Raw genomic sequence first — 22,490 nt, 5'->3', positions numbered from 1 at the left:
GGATGCTGCTACTCTCCATCATCATCCGGCCTGAAAGGACATATTTTAAAAAAATTTGTTAAATTTATGTTGTATTTGGAAAAAATTAGTAATTAGTAGTTAATTATTTAAATAATTTAAGAAAAGACGTGTACCTGATAAGTGGCAAATTATCATCTCCTTGAGGAAAGAAGTCTTCAAAATTCGAGGGTTGGAAGGGTTCACTGTCGTAAATAATGTCACCATCACCCATATCGTAAAGATCCCGTGGCTTGAGGTGAACGACCATATTCCAGTCTTTATGTTTCTCGTCCTCGACATAGTAAATTTGGTGTGCCTCAGAAGCAAGGATATATGGCTCATCATCTTCAGATGCCCCCGTATGAATAAGTCTTGAGAAATTGACTGAGGTGATGCCCAAATGGTCAGTAGCGAGTCCCCGTGAAGTTGTCGTATTTGCCCAGGAGCATTTGAACAGTGTCACGGTGAAAAGCTGGTAAGTCAACTCAATAATGTCAATTAGCTTTCCATAGTAAGTGACGCCTCCAAAGCGCATATCGCCATCACTACTGCTAGCATAACATCTCGTTCCGAATGTCCCGCAAACTCCAGAGTTTTGTGTGAGCAATCCCTGATCACGTGCAACCGTACAGAACTTGAAGCCGTTGACATTGTACGCGGTAAACCTCCGTGCATGGTCTAACGGACCGAGAGAAAGAGCTCTGAATTCATCTGTGTATGGGCTGTTGTCATTACGTATTCGACGTGTAAACCAACTGGGAAACTCTTTGTGGACTCTTTTATCAATGTCAGCAGAACGCGCACGGCCCCGTAGCTGACGCCTGAGATAACTCCTAAACTCACTATAGTAAAGTGTAATTTGTTAGAAGAGTCAGTAAGAAACAAATATAAAGTGTAAAAGCTAGTGAGCTTATATGATATATATACTTACTGCATGAAGGGTTCAACTTGGCTGCAATTTATCAAAACGTGTCTGTGTGCCTGGAGTTTCTCTGTAGGAGTGAGTCTGAAGAATTCATATCCTCCAACTGGTTTCCCAACAGGAGGAAATAAAGTTGACGTGGAAGGACCGGGAGGAGAATCATCTACGCGACGCGGGCGGTTAAAAGATGTCTCCATGTCATCAAAGTACCTCGAACAGAAAGTTAGGACCTCATCTCCGGAATAACCTTCTGCTATTGACCCCTCAGGCCATGCCTTATTCCTAACATATGATTTTAATTTTCCCAAGTACCTGTAAGTTAAAATTGCATTAATAATTACGAGTAAATGAAAGAACAATGTGAAATTTAAAGAGGCGGGAATAAAAGATAATCTAGTACCTCTCTATAGGGTACATCCATCGATAGTGAACTGGGCCAGCAACCTTTGCTTCTCGAACAAGGTGGACAGTCAAGTGAACCATAACAGTAAAGAATGATGGAGGAAATATCATCTCCAAGTGACAAAGTGTAAGAATAATTTTATTTTGCAGCTGATCAAGCTCTTCCGCTACCAAGACCTTCGCACACAACTTCTTGAAAAATGAACATAATTCTACCAAAACCACCGATACATCAGAAGGAAGTGTGTTTTTCAAGGCCAATGGAAGTAACTGTTGCATAAGAACATGAGAGTCATGACTTTTCAACCCAGTAACCTTTCGAGCCTGCAGATCGATACACCTTGAGATGTTGCTAGAATATCCATCTGGTACTTTTATGTTCTTCAACGTCGAGAGGAAGATATCCTTGTTCTGCTTTGTCAAGGTGAATTTAGCTGGCTGAAACTTGTCGTTTTCATCAGGCCAAGCCTCTTCACGAATTCCCCAGGCCCGTAAATCTTTTCTAGCTGCGAGATGGTCTTTGGACTTTCCAGCTTCATTGAGCAACGTATATAGCACATTATCGCACACATTTTTTTCAATGTGCATAACATCCAAACTGTGTCGTAGCAAATTAGATTCCCAATAAGGAAGAGTGAAAAATATGCTTCTCTTCCGCCATTGCATAGGTTGCGTATCAGATGTCCCACGAGATCGTCGTCCCAATCGTTCGGGATCCACACTCTTACCAAACTCGATATGAACATCTTCTAACTGCCGCAAAATATCCATACCAGACAAAGTAACAGGAGGATCTCTCTTCTCCTGTTTCCCATCGAAGCGAATCCGTTGCAATCTAAGTCTGTGCTTGGAATCAAGGAACCGTCGATGTCCTATGAAGCACCACTTGCGACTGTGTGGAAGGCGACATGGCACAGAATCAAAATTGCACTCAGGACAGGCCAACCCAGTATGCACATTCCAGCCAGACAAAGTTCCCAAACCGGGAAAATCACTTATTGTCCACATCAAGGCTGCACGGAGATTGAATAGTTGCTTGTCATGTGAGTCATATGCCTCAACACCATTCGTCCATAGGTCGAGCAATTCGTGTATCAACGGTTGCAGGTATACGTCAATATCATTTCCTGGTGCTTTCTTGCCAGGAATGATCATGGAAAGCAAAAAGGAGCTCTGCTTCATGCACATCCAAGGTGGTAGATTGTATGGAATTAACACCACCGGCCAGATACTGTAACTTGTGCTCATGTTTCCGAAGGGATTAAAACCATCGGTTGCCAATGCAAGACGTACATTTCTAGGATCATTGGCAAAGTCTGGAAATTTCGCATCAAACGCTTTCCACGCCTCCGAGTCTCGTGGGTGCCTTAACCTACCATCTAGGTTTTCCTCAGTCGCGTGCCACCTCATGTGCTGAGCCATTTTTGATGACATATACATTCTTTGCAACCGTGGTTTCAAAGGAAAGTATCTAAGAAAATAATATATTAAAAATTTAAAATACCGAATATTTTTAGAGACGGAACAAGTAACACGCTGTAATAATTTGTACCTGAGAATTTTGGCCGGTTTCTTCTTTTGCTTCTTGCCCTTTCGTACCGACTTATAGCGTGACGTCTTGCATCTCGTACAAATCTCTTTGTTGGCATCATCTCCCCAGTATAGCATACAGTCGTTTGGGCATGCATCTATCTTCTTATAGTTCAAGCCAAGCTTGTTAATAATCTTTTTTGCTTCGTAAAAAGACGGAGGGAATTCAGCTTGGGGGAAAGCATCTCCCAGTAACTCCAGCAACATAGACATCGCCTTGTCAGTCATACCGCACAAGCATTTGATGTGATACAGCCTCACCAAGAATGACAACTTCGAATACTTTGTACACCCAGAATAAAGAGGCTTGTCAGCTTCGGTCATGAGGTCAAAAAATTCCCGAGCAGTTTCGTTTCTTAGAAACTCCGGTTGAGGTCCCTCTACTTCATCTTCGTTGGGATTCGAGCTTTCGTGAACACCAAAAGCATCACGCACAGCATCATTCACGGCATCGGCCTCATCCACTCGAACTCCCATCCGTGAAACTACTGGCACTGACTCAGCACCCATATCTAGCCGTTCCCCATGTAGTTGCCAAAATACGTACTCTCGCGGAAAAGGCTTAAAGATTAAATGTTCCCTAACAATATCTTTGGGATGCCACTTTTTGAAATTACATTTAGGACAGGGACACTGAATCTTACCATTTACGGCAGCATTGGCGAAAGCAAAATCCAAGAAATAGTTTAGACCAGCCAAGTATTGCGGAGTCGACCGGTGCAAGTTGATCCACGACCTATCCATGACTAATAATGCTCAAATTTCGTGAAAATATGCCACAGAGCTCAAAGAGAAGTTAAAATGAAATTCAGTTGAAGTGCTTCAGCTTATAAAGGAGGGTGGAGGAACGGTCATTTTTTTGTAGCGGTTACAAAACCGCTACAAATTTGTAGCGGTTTTAACGGAAAATTTCAATTTCCAGCGGTTATTAACCGCTAGAAATTCTAAATATCGGTTACAAACCGATAGAAATTTCTAGCGGTTTAACGGGAATTTTCTCTCCATCTGTTTTGAATTTTCTAGCGGTTTTATAACCGCTAGAAAATTCGGTCAAATTTGAGAATTTTCTAGCGGTTCACCAGAACCGCTAGAAAATTCTACAGTTTTAAAAATATTTATTAAATTAATAAATGATTATAGAATTATTTCGAGTAATTAATATGTTTAACGTGTTTAATAAATTGTAATGTTGATGTTGTAATAAATAAATAAATATTTCAATATTAATTAGTACTTGACATAAATAAAATTATAGAAATAAATCAATAAAGGAAACAAATAAATATAAAATTTAGATAAATATCTAAATAATATATAAAACCGTAAAATTAAGATTCTAATAAAATCCGATACAATGAAAGCAAATCATGGGTGGGGGGCAGAAGCAGCATCATCGGGATCATCCTCTGCTGAATCCTCCGGCTGACGGTGGGCAGGCCGCTCAACCTGCTGGGACTGGACTGGCGGATGGCGGGGTAGGGGCGGGACTGGTGGCATGTGTAGGTCGGGGATGTCAGGAACCGAGATGTTTGGAGCTATACTGACCACCACATGACGCAGAGCCGTAGCAGCTGCCAAGAGCTGGTCAAGCTGCGTCTGGAGCTGACGATCACGCTCCTGGAACTGACGATCACGCTCCACGATCCTGGCCTCGAACTCTTGTCTGAGCTCCTCTCGCAATTCCTCTGAAGATGAGGAACCCGGCCGCTTCGCACTCGCATGAGAGCTCCCAGCAGTATATGAAGGGCCAGCGCCACTTGAGCGGGGCAGCCTAGTCGGTGTAGGTCCAAGTCCAAGCCCGCTAACTCGACCAGGGTGCTGCGGCCGGCCAAGACCCGCTAAAAGTGAGGCGGTGGGATCCAAGGCAGACCCCTGAGACTCACGCAACTCGGAATCGACCTGAGTCATCCGTGCCTACCAAAATTAATATAAAGAAGTTAATTATAATATAATGATATCTACACTGTGATATTATATTAATATTTAATTTATTACTTACCGCTATCTCCTCAACCTCATCCGACGCACGCCCGTCTCGGGGTCTATACACCATCGGCCACATCTCGCCATAAGTGGGCGTGTATCCCCGCTCCTGCTGCGTCTTTTCTATCTGTAAATGAAATCAAAGAAATAATTAGTTACAAATTAAATACATCTACATATTTAATAAATTTATTTCAAGTACTCACAATCTCGTCATAAGTGATCGCAAAGCTCCTGGATCCAGCCCTATGACGTATCGTCTGATGCCTGACGCTCCTAGCATTTCTCCTAGAAAGAGCCTGAAGCAAAATGTAAAAAAATTAAATTAAATGAGTCAAGTCGGATAAAAAATAAAGAAATTATAATTAATACAATATTATCATACCATCTGGTCAGCCGTCATCCTAAAATAGACGTAAGTAGACCAGTCTTGGTCCGGGACTCCACCAGGTACATCTGCCAGTATCTCCTGGAGGGGCCTCGTCCCGTCACCTTTCTTCTCCCTCCACAGGTCGGCCCTCCTGTTCTTCCATGCCATCCCCAGCCTCTTGATCGTGTCAGCCCTCAACTCCTCCCCCAGAATAAATTTACTCTATGATTAAAATAATAAATTAACTAAATAACAAATTATAAACAAATAATTAAGCAATTTCAATAATTAAAAACAAATAATTAGTTTTTAACTAATTTAACAATATTATAAATAAAATATAAATTAATCAAAGTTTAATAATAATTAAACAATTAAGTAATTTAAATAAAAAAATATTTTTACTCAACTAAATTTAAAATTATTATAAGTAATAAATTAATGAAATCAATAACAAATTATTTTCATTTAACTACTTTTAAATAATTTAAATTAAAAATATATATTCATTTAACTACTTTTAAAAATATTATAAATAACAAACAAATTAAATAAATAAAAAATTATAATCAAACAATTAAATTATTTGAAAACAAAATATATAATCATTTATTTAAATTAAAAAAAATTATAAATAACAATTTTATATTACCTTCATTATTTCCCAGCCTTGCTGCTTCTTGTCTGAGGTGATCTTCTTCCAGTCCTGCACGTAGATGGGGAACAGCGTCCACTGCTGACCAAGGAGGCGCACGTACTTGTTGTACAACTGGCCACCTTTCTTCGTCGGTTGGCCCAACTCATTGAGCGGCACAACCACTCGTCCGCCCGTCATCATAGACAGCTCTCTGGCTGTCAGCCTCCGATAGGACCTGTTCCCCTCAGTGTCTACAAAATTTAATTAAGAAATAAATTATATATCAATAAATTAATATAATTTCTATATAAATTAAATACTGATCAAAACTTTAAAAAGTTAAAATAAATACTTACCGACAAATTCCACCTCATAACCAGCCTGACGTCTCGGAGCAGGACGCTGTGCAGCCTGGGGATACTCATTCCCCTGATCCTGCTGCTCCTCCTCCTCCTCCTCCTCGTCAGCAGCATCAGCATGGGGTTGCTCATCCCCAGTAAAATGAGCCTCCTCAGTCCGCTCAATACCATCCTGCTCCATAAAACTGAGGATATCCTCCTCGCTCAGATCGTAGTCATGAATGCTGGGAAATGGCTCATCAGCATCATGATGAACCTCACTGGGTCCAGCTCTCTCAGGATCAACTGGGTCTTTCCCATGTCGACGAGGCATCCTAATAACAACAAATAGTAATTATTTATAAATGAAATAAAAAAAATTAATTTATAAGCTATAACATAATAAAATTAATAAAATAAAAATTATTTATCAATAAATTACTATTTTTACCTGAAAATAAGGATCTGCAACTGAATCAGAACTCAAATATGTTTGTGAAGAAAATTCAGCAGAGCTTCGCTTCCAGAACGATTGAAGAAGTGAGAGTGTGGGGGGGGATATATATAGACCGAAACTTTCTAGCGGTTAGGCACAAAACCGCTAGAAATTTCTAGCGGTTTTGTGCCTAACCGCTAGAAATTCCCAACGGTCATATGACCGTTGGGAATTTCTAGCGGTTCACGGCCGAACCGCTAGAGATTTCTAGCGGTTCGGCCGCGAACCGCTAGAAAGTCTGGCGGTTCGGGCCTGAACCGCCAAACTTTCTAGCGGTTCGCGGCCGAACCGCTAGAAATCTCTAGCGGTTCGGCCGTGAACCGCTAGAAATTTCTAAACTCCTCGGGGAATGAAAAAAATTTCTAGCGCTTCATGCATCAACCGCTAGAATTTTTCAGTGTCTAGCGGTTTATTAGCCTGAACCGCTAGAAAGTAAACGCTACAAATTTGGCGCCAAGTTCCCGCCAAAGCCCGGGGAGTTTTCTAGCTCTAATTTTCTAGCGGTTAGGGGGTAACCGCTAGAAATGTGCGTTTAATGGTCAAACCGTCTGTATTTTGCAGCGGTTTTTGTAGGAACCGCTAGAAATATCTGAAATTTCTAGCGGTTTTCTTTAACCGCTAGAAAGGTTCCGCTGCTACTTTTACAATTTCTTGTAGTGAGAGCACATTTTTGGTAATATTAAGGCACTCTCTTCTGATCTTTGTAAAACCCATTGGATATTAGATTCTGGAGCATCATGTCATGTTGTTAGCAATCTTACTATGTTAGACAGTGCTGCAATCTATTCTGGACCCCTTAGGAAAATTAGACTACCCAATGGTGAAAAGACCAAAGTAACACATACTGCCACAATAAAACTTTTTGATAACATTACATTCTGTGATGTCTATTATACTCCTGCGTGCTGTTACACTACCAAAAAAAAAGAGAATTAGTGACGGAATATAATAATCAGTCACAAATTTTGTCACTAAAATTAGCGCCAAAATTTAGTGACGAAAAGTTTCCGTCACTAAATTGGTGAGGGATTAATAATGGAGATGGATTAGTGACAGAATTTTATTCCATTACTAAATTCCATCATGGGTCTGTCACTTATTCTGTTGTAAATTATTAGTGATGGAAAATTTTCATCACTAACTCCCATTACAAAACACTTTGTGACAGAATTTTTCAATCACTAATTTTCATAACAATTCCGTCATTAATCCATCACAGAAAATATAATATAAATATGTAATAATTATTTTTAATGTTTATTATTAAAATAAAAATATAATATATCATAATTTTTAAATAATATATTATATAAATTAAAAAAATAAAAATATTATAAAAGAAAATAAAAATATATAATACACTTATTAATATTTGAATAAAAATATAAATTATTCGAATTTTTTTACTAAAATTAAAAAATTAAATTCAAATAAATAATAATATATTTAATTATATAATATATATATTAAATTATTTATATAATATTTTTATATATTTTTATTTTTTATTAGAAACATTATATATATTTATTTTTACATAAAAATTTTGAGGGTGTTTCTCGGCTCAACTAGCAAAAGTTTCAGTACGCATGCAAAAGGTCTTGGGTTCGAACTATCACTCCTTTAGAAATTAAGCCAATTTGTGATGTGGCAATGATGCATACAAGGTGATAACTTGGTGGCTTATAATGATAGACATGTGGCGATGACGTGGATGATAGGATGACGTGGCTGTATCGGAGAGAGGAGGAGTTGAGGTCGCAGTTGGTGATAATGTGGCAGATTACAATGTGGACATGTGGTGACGAGGTGGATGAGGGGATGACGTGGCGAAATGGAAGAGAGAGGAGAATGTGAAGTGGTAGTCCATGATGAGGTGGTGGTCTCTGGCATGACATGTGACGATAATAAGTAATTGCCATGTGATATTTTAAATTTATAAAATAAAAAAGTTTAGGGACAGATTAGTGACGAAAATTTTCATCACAAATCTGTCAGTATTTTGTAACATTATAGAATAAAAAATTTATAAAATAAAAAAGTCTTGCACTGATGTAGAAAGATTAGCACAGAAGAATTTCTACAAGGATGCTGTTGGCATTTCTCACCCTCTGTGCTGGACTATTTCTTCCTCCTAAAAGTCTCGACAGAATTATTTCATTGGAGAAACTATATATTTATTTTCATTTGAGCATTTCATGTTTTGACCACTACAGTTTGCTCGCATCACCCAGTTTTGTTTTGGTGTCTGAGTTCAATGGCCCAACACTGACACGCGCCTTCCATGGTTTCAAACTTGAACGCAGCACGGTGTATAGGTTGACCTAATACCCAAAAAAAAAAATCGTTTTCTTTATTCAAAGATGCCAAGATGACTCTTTTTTTTTTGGTGTTTAAAATTGATAGTTTGTGTCTTTTATTTAAGAAATCAAAATCCTCATATGCATGGATGAGATTATTTTTCCCTCAACAAATGCAGAAGCAGCAGAGCAGCGAGGGAAGCAACGTACATAAAAATTGGCCATCATTTTTGAATTTGCAAGAAATGTGGAACTTTGCAAGGAAACAAAAGTTTGGGATTAACACGCAATGCCCAAGCTGTTATTAATATAGGTATAGGAGGTGGATGACTAACCTGTAAAGATTATAAACAATTTGCAAAGATGATGAAAATTAATTAAATTAGATATTTGGGGGAAAAAAACGTGTGTTGATTTCTAAATTACTTTCTTTCATCATTTGTATTGAAATTATCTCTTATGAAAATTTTCTTACCATGTACATCAACAAGGATAATTGCTAATGGAGATTGGGTTTAGCAAGGAAGATAGGGCCGGTTTGGTACGCTGGAATTAGTTTTGATGGAAATAGAAATGGAGATGGAGATGGATATGGAAATGGGGTTTAAAAGTGTGTTTGGTATGTCATGGAAATGAGATATAATTTTTTTATTAAAATGAGTACCTTTTGTATTAAATGACTATACTGCCCTTGATATATATTTCAATCTGAAGGACCTAACAGTACAACAACACCCCAACTTCAACCCCAGCCACTAACCCCACCACACTCCGCCGTTAGCCACCATAGTCAGTTGAGAACCAGATCTGAAAATAAAATGGAGCCAAAAAAAATGCCAATATTCTAATGGAAGAAAAAGTTGAAAGGCGCCTCTATATTCCTTTCTCATGCATCAAAAGCAAAAGGCTTATATGACCATATAATCTATAGAATCTATTGAATTGAATATGCAGAAATAGAACAAAAATATCTAGTTCTTAATATGCAAATCTTCGTGAAAAACTTGAGGCTCATCTTCACTCGCAAGTAGTTAGATGCAAATTGAAAGCCGGTAGATTTAAGACACTGAAAGAAAAGGTCGATGGCTTTAACAAGTTTCCAGTTCTAGATTGTGTAGATCTAGAAACTTACGCCACAAGATTGAAGCCATCAAGTGTGAGGGAAGGAGATGAGGGCAGTGGGAGACAAGATCGAAGCCACTGGATGGTTAATCATCATCGTGGCAGAAGCTTGAAAGGCAGAAAGTAGGCGTTGCTTGCATCTGGCCGCCGTCGCCATTGCGGAAGGTGGCGTTGTTGCCAAAGGTGGCTGCCACCATCGTAATTCACCAGCTAAAACGAGGAGGGTGAAGGTTCTGTAGAAAGAGATGATAGAGAGGGGTAAAAGGAGAATTCCATGGAATTGTTTACAATTCCATCAATTTGGCTTCCACATGGAGCCCATTTCCATGCCTTCTTTTTGTACCAAACAAACTTTGTGATGGAATTGAATTCCATTTCCATATCCACCTGCTCCAATTCCAGCGTACCAAACGGGCCCGTAGTTTTTCACACTGTGCATGGATCGAGATTCTAATTATTTTTGAGGTGCTCATATCGAGTGCCCAACAACTAAGTTTGAATTCTCATTAAAAGATATATTTATTTTTAACACCTGACTGTTTAAAACAATATTGCAGCTAGAAGGAAGAAAGTATTCAGCTTTGATGTCACTATGGAAGATATATGCTTGAGTTCCTTGTTAACTTGATCCATGCATCAGGGGTTAATGGATGTTCTATCAGAAGATCTTAGCTTCCGATCCTCTAATCTAATTAATTTTTTTTTTTATTGTCATCTTTTCTCAAAAGCCGAGAGTGATCATTTTGGGAAAACCATTTTGGAGAAACCTAACACAGTTGAAATTCGGAAAATGATTCTGAGCAGCTGGTAAGGTTTCTGGTCAATCTTTACAACCATCATTCTTATTTTCAACCATCACTATATATGTTAAGAGAAACGGCAATTTCTGATTTTGTCATACTGGGATTATGGAGGTCCTTGTCTTGAATTGCTTCACCACTTGCGTTTGAATTTTATCCTCTATTTTTTATCCAAACAAATATATGGTTTTTATTATTGCTGTCTATTCAAATTTAAACATTGACAGATCCTAAACAAAGAAAATTCGAATTTCCTCGTGAATTATTCGACCCCATAAATTTATTTAAAGGAGATTGAGTTGATTTTCTTTCAACTAACTACTAAGTAGTTTATTTTTTCCTGTGCAGATATCTCAAAATTATTTAGAATTTGAAATTAATTTTTGTCTGGTAAAAAATGTTTAAAATTAAAGTCCTCCAAATAAGTTTTTTTTTTCAGAATTTAAACTTAAAACTATTTAGTAGTTTTTATCTTCCACTTTATTGGCTGCGTTTAACTTTTCTACTTACTTACACTCTGATTCTATGCTTAATAAACTAAAAATAAAATGAATCTTATATTTTACGCTATGTATTAGATCTACAACTGGCTTAGATAAGTAACTGATTAAACTAAAACACATACTTATCAAGATTTTTTTAAAAAAAAGGGGGATCTGTTAAGTTAATCACTCCATTTCTTTTTATATGCATGACTCAATTTTAAGATGTATAATGTCCCTTTTTAACAGTATCATCTATATTTCTCTTGTTTTTTTTTTGGGTTAAAGTGCAATTTTAACAATTAAGTTTTGCGTCAAGAGCATCTAGCACCATTTAATTTTAAAGGGTGCAAAATTAGACATAATTATTCAAATAGAGAGCAACTTAAGCACTCCCGTTAAAATGCAGCAACGGCCGTTTCTTTTCCTCAATGTGGGTCCCATTAGTTGTCACTCTGTTCTCTCTCTTGGTCAGTCTTCTTTCACTTCATTTTTTTTTTATTTTTTTAATTTTGTTATATGTCAGAATGCTCTCTACTCTCTAATGACATGCTCCCTCCGTTCTTTATTATAAGAGACATTTGATGCTTATGACATGTTCCCATATATAAGAGACACTTAAAAGTTGTCTCTATTTTTTTGTATTGATTTCCTATTTTACCCCTATTTATTTTGTCTCCAACTCATACTCTCTCTCCCTTCCACTTCTCTGTCTTTTAATAATTTAATTGTTCTCTCTCATACTCTCTCTCCTTATTAATGGGGGCATTGTTAGGAAAAATATTATACTTTTTACATGTTAATTGTGCTTAACTAATTTTAACTTTTTTTTATCAACGTAATTTAATTATTTGTCTTTTATAATAAAGAACGGAGGGAGTATCACTCCCGTAAAAATTTTATCTCTCCTCTTTCTCTCATCATCTCATATTATTTTAATAATATCACTCTTCAGTTCCTCGTCCTTTTTCTTGACATGTTAGAATTAACTCTTGCTTTCTCTCCTATCCATCTCATTGTTATCTCTGCTTCACTAGAGACGATTGCCAACAACACTCTTGGTTTCCCTTTGGCTACTTTCTCAGGCGAGCACAAAAAAACAGGCCTCTACCATAAAACTTCATCATCCTCCATAAAGCTCCAAGCATCAACCTTCCTCACCGATGGCCATCCAATTCTCACCCAAGTCCCACCAAATACTACCGCAACCCAAACCAATGATGTTACTAGCATTGATTGCTTCATTTGCTTCGACGCCAACCAGCCCACAACCACCGCCACGTGGTTCCCATGGGAAACTTAGTGGGATTATGTTTATAAGCATTTTCAAATTCAAGTTACGAAGCACCCAGCGAGTCAAACTAAACGAAGCAATGTGAAGAATCAAACCCAAATGATGATGCTTGAGAATTATGATCATCCCTACGTCCTCCTTCTTCCCCTCAACGAAGGACCTTTTAGAGCTTCTCTACAACCCAATCTTAGAGAGTGGCTCCACACACCTCTCTAGTTCTACGCTAAAAGAAGTAGCTGTCTATACATCCAGTGGGAGATTATCAATGTCACTCAACCGTCATGAGCTTGTCGAACTTAACCGCCGAAAAACTCTTACTCATTGCTTGTAGATTCAAGATGCTCACTTGTTGAAGAGTAACAGGGAAAGAAAGATGAGAGGCAGAAGTAGATAAGGGGAGATGAGAGACCGGAATTGAATATGGGTTAATGGGAGAGAGAGTTTGAGAATCTTAGGGAGGGTAACAAGACACCTGTCAACTGGAGAGCAAGTTTGAGGAAAAAATGACGGAGAGGAAGATGACTAATGAGGAGAGAGAAGAAATAAGTGAAAAAAGTGGGACCCATCTTAAGGAAAACAAACGGCCGTTTACAATTTTTAACGGGAGGAGTGAAATTGCTCTCTTTTTAAATGATTATGTCTAATTTTGCACCCTTCAAAATTAAATGGTGCCAAATACTCTTGACGTAAAATTTAATTGTTAAAATTGTACCTTAACCCGTTTTTTTTATATAGAAAGTATTCTGACTTGAATCTTTACCCAAGTCATCCGATTTTTATTTCTTAGGCTAGCCCCATGTGATATTATAAATATTTCTTAATTCTTAATTCCAAGAGGAAAAACCACAACCGTTTTGATTTGATGCAGATATATTAAAAAAAATCTTTATTTTGAAAACACCGCTGTATGATACGGAAATAATTAATTTTTCTTTTTTTTTTTGCCAGCAAATTTTTCTTTCAAAACTAAGAGTATTCTAAAAAAAAATTTTGGGTATAAATAAGAGTATTTTCAAGTCACTTTGAGCTTAAGACTAATCTCTGTATTTTTAATTGCAACTTTATATTAATATCACCAATTATCTAAATACATATGATGTGTATAGTACGCTGGCCTAAAAAAAAAAAAAGCTGTGTATTGTATAAAACTCAACGTTAATGTCTTCACATTTAAACCGAAAATTTTAGGAAAATAAATTATTAATCATTTTCTATTCTAGCTGTGCCAGTTACTTAATATACGTATTTATATATACAAATAAAATAATAATATGATGAGCTGTAAGATTATAAAGTTTTGTTTTATTGTTACTGTTGTTAGTTGAAATTTGCAATTAATTAATGTCGGTTAGAAACATGCTTAAGCTTAAGCTAACGCACTCCATCTGTTTTATATATTCATCTAGTTCTAAATATAAAATCTATTTTATAGTGTAATTGACACTACAAAATAAGTTTTATATTTAGAGCCAGAATAGTAATACTATAAGTGCTTTAAGAAGAAAACTTTTGTTTCATTTTTTTTTTTTACATCTTTTCAGAAGTTCAAAGCAGTATTTATTACTAGCAATTTTCCCGTTACCCCTTTACCTAAATGATAAATGCGAAAATGTCAATTGAGAAAAATGTTGACAAAGTGATCAATATCTTGGCAATGTATTACCTTCAGTACTCAATATAAAAACTATTTAACTAATTTGAGTAAATTAAAAAAATTAGTTAAGTTAGTTATTTGTAATAAATATATTCCGTCTATGCTAAAATATACTCCTCTAGTCTTATTTACAGGTAGAGAGAGAAAACTTTTTTAGGTCCTATTTATAGGGTACTAAGAGAAATTTTTTGTATAAATGTATAATTTTACCCCTCATTTATTATTATATTAACTTTGTTTACATGAAGTATAATGTATATTAAATAGGGATAAAGTTGGAAAGTTGTTGAATTTTAAATGAGAGTTAATGAAGTTTAATATTTTTTTTGGTCTGTGTGAAACATACTGGAAGTTCCTTATAAATAGGACCAGAGGAGTATTTACTAATTAAGTACTCCTCTGGTCCTATTTATAAATCACTTCTAGCGTGTTTCATACAGCCAAGAAAAACCTTAAACTTCGTTAAGTCTCATTTAAAATTCAACAACTTTCCAACTTTATCTATATTTGATATACATTATACTTCATGTAAATAAAGTCAACACAATAATAAATAAAGGGTAAAATTGTACATCTATATAAAAAATTTCTCTTAATACCCTATAAATAGGACCAAAAAATACCTTTTCTCTTTACTCTATAAATAAGACCAGAGAAGTACATTGGTTAAAACGATTATTATTACAATGACTACCTTAGAAAAAAAAAAAGAATAGATATGAGAGATAAAGTGGATTGGAATCTTATATTTAGAATTAAAATAAAAGTCAAACAGGTTTTCATATTAAAGACTTGGTATTAATTACATTTCATAATCTATATGTTAAAACGTTAAAAAGTTAGTATAATTTTTAAATTGAGGGAATATTTCTTTCAATAATGAATTGAATGTAAACTTGCGTTTGTGATTTTTATTATTGACGTTTCGTTTTCCCAATTGACTTTTTTGATGTGCTAGTCCCATAGGCAATGAATTCTCTTTTGGCCAATTGGATTTCTAAAAAATTTTTATTACGAAATAGTCTAATAGCCTCTCCAATTGTAAATATATGAGTTAGTCAAAAGATTTATCTTACTCTTAAGTATAAAACCTTAATTCACTTTACTTCTCAAATTTATAAATTTTTTCAAACCATCCATACTAAGTACATTATTGAAGGGAGTTTTATCTATAGGAATAGTAATCCAAGAGAGTTTTTTTGTTTTTAAGTCAATGTAAATTTATTGCAAATAATCAGTTTAACTAATTTTTTTAATATCTACAAATTAATTATATAACTTTTGCATTAGGATGGGAGAAAGTATTTATCTTTCCGGCTCTTTTCATGCTCTTGGTAAGAGGTAGTGAAGTAAAGCCCTTAATTTGTCGCCTTGGGTTACTCCAAAAATTAACCAAATTAACACAATATAGTGTATAATCCGGGTCATATTCATTTTGAAGACCCAAAAATGAAATTAAATTCTAATAAATAAATACAAGTAATCTAAACTATAAAAAGAATTTTTGGTTTTTATGAATTGCTAACTAAATGCCATGAATTAAATTGAAATTAAAATACTTTTTTATTTCTTATATAAAAATGATTAAAATGAATGATGATAAAAGAAATGAAGATAAACACATGAATAAATAATGATAATAATCAATTCTCCAATTCAACAACACAGGTAATCCTCACTCCAAAATACACGGAAGTTAAAACAATGAATTTAGAATTATAATTAAGCTTTTAATCCAACAATCGAGCCACCTCGAATTGTTATAAAACATTTTTCTAAAATCCCAACTTACTAACTGCAACCAGAATAGTAAAATGGGATTAAGGATGTTAAAAACTAATGCTGAATTATATAACTTTTGCATTAAGATGGGAGAGAGTATTTATTTTTCCGCTCTTTTCATGTTCTTGGTAAGAGGTAGCGGTGTAGAGTATGACAACAATTTCATGTAAAGAAAATATATTTAAAAACTTAGCTTAAAGAATATGAAATATATGTAGTAATTACATTCAAAAGACAAAAATATGATGAAAGGGAACCCATTTTATAAGTATCTACATATATTCTTTCAAATTTTAATTTAGTACCTGTGCATTTTTTTAATTAAATTCTTTAATTTTGTAGTATTGACACTATTAGCTCTTGTATAGGAGCTCAAAGTACTGTTAATGAATCAAAGTTACTGTGATTGATGGTGCTAACAGAACAAATTTAAAAGATTTAATCAAGAGATAAAAAGGTAAAAGTATCAAATTAATAATTGAAGAAAAATATAGGTAACCATAAAATGATTTTCTTTGTTATCAAACTATATACACCCTCAACCCTGTGTCTCCAAAAAAATTGATTGCAATTCTTATGACTATGGAGCTTTTCGTTTATCAAATTACGAGCCATACGATGTAATTTTCTTCCCAAAAAAAAAATTATCATTCTCCACCCAGATAAACTTATTCATGTATAACTTTGTATAAGCACATGGCAATATTTTAAAAACTGAAAAGATAGCTTTTCTCGCATCAGTTTTTATCATGTGGGCGTATTCTATATAGAAATAAATGATCCTTGTCATGGGTAGTGATTATATTTTTTTAAGAGTGTCTTTATTTAGTGAAGCCTGAAGCAATTTTTTATCCATATATAACTTTTCTCTAGTTGAATATATATATAATACATAGTTTTAAATATGAGTGAATATAATTTTTTCTACATTTGGACAATTAAAGTTTTATTGGTCATGGTGAGGTAAATAATTAGACATATTTTACAATAAAGAAGGGAGGAAGTATGTCACAAAGAAACGAAAGAAACAGTAATCAAGTTTCATACGCAGGAAACGGAGAAAAACTACCCCCTCGAGAATTAGTTATAATACAAACGGAACTGTCTTCTTTTTCTTCTTCTGGACTGAGAATTGTCTACTTCAAATACCAAAAAAAAAAAAATCGAAATTTGTAAGATGACAAATTGTCCGATAAAAGCAGCTAGTCATTGAAGAAAATTTAGAGAAGTGGAAACATTTTCGCTTATTAAATTCTGGAGAATTAATCATATGCACAATAGTTCATTTATATTAATTAGCAAGTTATATTCGCAATAAATGCAGCTCTGAAATGTCAAAATTAAAGGCTTTCAAACAAATTTCCTCTTTGATATCATTCATGTATAACTTCGTCTAAGCACATGACAATATTTTAAAAATTGAAAATATAGCTTTTTCGCATCAGTTTTTTTTTCATGAGGGCGTATTCTATAAAGAAATAAATGATCCTCACTATAAGTCATGAGTATTGGTTATGTTTTTTTGTTAAGATTGTGTTTATTTAATAAAGTCTGAAGCGGCTTTTTTTTATCCATATATAACTTTTATCTTGTTGAATACATAATACATAGTTTTAAATATGGGTGAAGATAATTTTTTTTCCCCATGGCGAGGTGAATAATTAGACGTATTTTTTTATAATAAAGTAACTAGAGGTATTTTTCAATAAAGAAAGGAGGAAGTATGTCACAAAGAAACGAAAGAAACAGTAATCAAGTTTCGTACGCAAGAAACTGAGAAAGATTACCTCCTCTAGAATTAGTTATAATGCAAACAGAATTATCCGCTTCTTTTTTTTTTTTTTGGACAGAGAACTCTCTGCTTTAAATACCAAAGAAAAATCGAAATTTGTAAAATGAAAATTATGAATTGTCCAATAAAGGCAGCTGGTCATTGAAGAAAATTTAGAGTAACTGGAGACATTTTCGATTATTAAATTGGGGGGGGGGGGTTAATCAGATGCATAATAGTTCATTTATTAGCAAGTTATGCTCGCAATAAATGCAGCTCTGAAATGTCAAAATTAAAGGCTTTCAAACAAATTTCTTGTTTGATGTCATCACCACTACGAAAACTCTCAGAATAGAAAGTCTTCTAAGTGTTTGGATAGAAACCAAACCATGGTTTCAGAAATGCTTTTACGGATTACGAAGTAAATATGTGGAGGAGGTTATCTCGTTTTGCGGAAAAGTGATTCTGAAACCTAGGTTTTGGTTTTGCCAAACACCCCCTAAATCTCTGTACCTCTATCTTTTTAATTTGGAATGGTCTTCTCAATCTCACTATAAAAGCCTTCGATACCACCACTTTTAACTTATCTCTCAAACCAACTTACCAAAACATGGCCTCTATCTCATCGTCGTCTCTTTCCTTTTTGTCCTCATTCTCTCAGCCACGATCCTCCAGAAATGCCAAACCAAAACGTTATCATGTTTCCAAATTCTCATGCAAAGCCATGCATAGTGACTCTGAAAACCCTAAAAATATCTCCCAAGAAGATCAACAACTATTTCATGTTCTAGCTAATCGGAGAAATGTTGTCCTTGGCGCCATTGGAGGGCTTTACGGTGCTGCCGCCGCCAACCCTTTTGCCTTCGCTGCTCCGGTGTCCCCACCGGACCTAACCACCTGTGGCCCGCCGGATCTACCATCTGGCGTTGAACCAACCAATTGTTGCCCGCCAGTTTCCTCAAAAATCATAGACTTCAAGTTTCCACCCTCTAAACCCCCCTTAGGGTTAGATCGGCGGCTCACTTGGTCACCGCCGACCAATTAGCAAAGTACAAGAAAGCCATTGAGCTCATGAAAGCTTTACCTTCCGATGACCCACGTAGCTTCACACAACAAGCTAACGTTCACTGCGCATACTGCGACGGTGCGTATCACCAAGCAGGGTTCCCTGACCTCGATCTCCAAGTCCATAATTCTTGGCTTTTCTTTCCCTTTCATCGTTGGTACCTTTATTTCCACGAGAGAATCTTAGGGAGCCTGATCGGAGATCCCAGTTTTTCGTTGCCGTTCTGGAATTGGGATTCTCCCCCCGGAATGCAGATTCCGGCTATTTACACAGATTATGCGTCGTCTCTGTATGATGCTCTTCGTAGTGCGAAACACCAACCTCCCGCAATCACGGACCTTGACTTTAACATCGACGACGACAGTTCCACGTCTCAGAACAGTAACAACGGTCGTAGCGTCATCTCCAGTAATCTCACCATCATGTATAGGCAAATGGTCTCCAACGCTAAAACTCCAACGTAAGTTTTCTCACTTATGTACGTAAAATTTAATTTAATTTTTCAAACGTTTCAAAATATATGCGTCGATCTCACCTAGTTGACTTTAGTCCAATTTATTTACTTTTTAAATAAAAATACTTCAATCATGCTAAACATATTTTTTACATTTAACAAAAGTGTTAAATAGAGGATATTTTGAAATCAAGTAGTCAACTCAAATGAACGAAACTGGTATACCCCATTTGGTTTGGGGTTCTCGCTACTCTCCTGAAGGTTTAGCCTTTAGTATCATGGCCTTGCCAGGGAATCCCAAGGTCTTATTATATTAGGTGAAATTGTTGGGGACCGACCTAGTATAAGTATAATTCGTGAATTTTTATCTCATTCATACCCCATAAAAAATAAGCTTAATCCATCCAGCAGTCATGTAATGTGTTGGGTAAAGTTGATCATAAATAAACTTTCAGTAATTTAAAATTTGGAAAACCTTTTTCAATTATAACAATGCATGTATTATTAATATAATCTTTTGGTTAAAAGTATGCATTTGTTTCTTTAATTTTATGAAGTTTTGACTAGGTCTTTTAACTTTAGAAAATACAGCTTTGGTCATTTAACTCTAAAATCGCTTAAATGTATTAATGTATTATATACTAACTCTTCTCTTAATACATTTAATTATACAAATAGCGGTGAAATAGAGATAATCAATATTGCCCTCTTATTGGAATAATAAATCAGTCCATATAAGAAAAAATCACCACTGTGCCCACTAATTGAATAAATAATGTTCTAAAAAGTATGGTGGGTCACTGTATCGAAGGCTTGAAGTGAATACTTTAAAAATTAAAGTTTTCTGTCACACAAAAAAAAATTACAGTTTTCTTCTAAATACGTGCGCCCACTCCTGCATCCAATGGTTTTGATTTTCAACGCCCTTGTTTGGTATATATGAAAGGTCTCTGTTCTCTTTCCCAATACTCCTCCGATCCTTAATATAGGATCTAATTGTTGAGTTGGTTTTGATCCTAAATATAAGACCCATTTATCATATTTATCAATTTTCTCTAAATTATTCTTATAGATACTTCCTCAATCATAATCAAGTAGAAAAAGAAAAGGAGGTATTAAGAAAGATGATTATGATATTTTAGGAAAAATGTGTCACATTTCTTATAATTAACTAACTTACCTAACTTCCTTAATCTAATCAAATTAGTTAAATGGGTCTTATATTAAGAACAGGAAGAGTACTATATTTTTCATATTTCTCATGCTTATCTCTATTTTAATACACAGACTATTCTTCGGAAGTGCCTACCGAGCCGGAGATGAGCCGGACCCCGGCGCCGGCTCTATCGAGAACATCCCTCACGGTCCGGTCCACTTATGGACGGGCGACAACACCCAGCCTAACTACGAAGACATGGGAACCTTTTACTCAGCTGGCAGAGACCCCATTTTCTTCGGCCATCATTCCAACGTCGACAGAATGTGGAGCATATGGAAAACCCTAGGAGGCAAGAGAAGAGACATCTCCGACCCAGACTGGTTGAACTCCGGCTTCCTCTTCTACGACGAGAACAAGAACCTCGTACGCGTCAAAGTCAAAGATTGCCTCGACACAAGAAAACTGGGGTACTTCTATCAAGACGTCGAACTTCCATGGCTGAAATCAAAGCCCACACCTCGTCGCAGGTCTTCGAAAGCTCAAAAGGTAGCCCTAGTTCCTCAACTTTTTGGTGTTGGAGCTGCACAAGCTGCTGAGACTTCTTCAAAATCTGTCAAGTTCCCTGTCGTTCTGGAGTCTACAGTGAGTACAGATGTGAAGAGGCCGAAGAAGGGAAGGAGCAAGAAGGAGAAGGAAGAGAAGGAGGAGGTGTTGGTGATTGAAGGGATTGACTTTGAGAGAAACGAAGCAGTGAAGTTTGATGTGTTCATTAATGACGAAGATGATAAGGTTATAAGGCCAGATAACTCAGAGTTCGCAGGAAGTTTTGTGAGCGTGCCTCACACGCACAAGCACAAGAACAAGAAGATTATTACAAATTTAAGGTTGGGGTTGAGTGATTTATTGGAGGATTTAGAAGCCGAGGACGATGATAGTGTTCGTGTGACTTTGGTTCCGAGGTATGGGAAAGGGCGAGTCACAATCAGAGGCATCAAGATCGAGCTTATTGAAGACTAAGATTTCTCAGAAGTTAATTTGGTGATCTTTCATGGTGGCTTCGAGTGATTTTCTTCATTAGTTGTTTATTTTGGCTACCTTATTTTTTTGCAGCTAAAATCATTAAACTTCAAGATGTATAATTTGTCATGTTCACGCAAGATGAGACGTGATATCTTTATGATAGGGTCACGAGGGGAAGGGGATGAGCGAATAGGAGCACATTATATTTAATGACATTAGTCCAATGTGTGGAGGTGAAAATTCCTCAATAAATAAAAGAATAAGAGAAAAGAAAATTAGTTGGGAGGCAAGAGCGATTATGACATTATATTTAGGATCAAACACAGAATTATAAAATCAACCTCATATTTAGAACCGGATAAACTATTTTCTTTATAATTTATTAACCCTACCAATTGAAACCAATTTATTTATATCATTCTAATTTTATCAATCTCACCAAGGAACAGATTGGAAACAAGCTGGGACAGGAGAAGAAAAAAAACTCCATGATGAATAGCCCTATCATAGAAATTAGAATGCGCGATTACCACTAGCACCATTATTGTAAGATAGTGAACAATAGTACATTATACATAGTTTACAAATATATGAAAGAAAATTCAAAATTATCTATTACTCTTCAGCTTACATACAATGATAAACGAGTTATCCCCATCCAAACATGCAAACATAAGTTCTTAATGAGACTTTAATTCACAAAGATCATACACGTAAGTATCTATCAATTATTACTAAACGAATTATTTTAAAATTACTTTAAAACTACTCTAAATCTACTTTCTTTTCTTAAAGGCTATCATCTAAAAATCAATTCCTCTTTTGAATCCCTATATATATAATTAATT

At 35.6% G+C, this 22,490-nt stretch overlaps 1 pseudogene; it reads left to right on the top strand.

Moving 5' to 3' along the window:
- Positions 1-21,832, top strand: part of LOC114732415 (polyphenol oxidase, chloroplastic-like) — a 36,540-nt pseudogene extending 14,708 nt beyond the window's left edge.
- Positions 21,833-22,490: the final 658 nt, after the last annotated feature.

This window comes from Neltuma alba, unplaced genomic scaffold (genome assembly GCF_004799145.2).
Source record: "Neltuma alba isolate B1F8T4 unplaced genomic scaffold, ASM479914v2 tig00012910_pilon, whole genome shotgun sequence".
In the NCBI taxonomy this organism is placed as follows: Eukaryota; Viridiplantae; Streptophyta; class Magnoliopsida; order Fabales; family Fabaceae; genus Neltuma; species Neltuma alba.
This window is presented reverse-complemented; position numbering and strand designations above follow the sequence as displayed.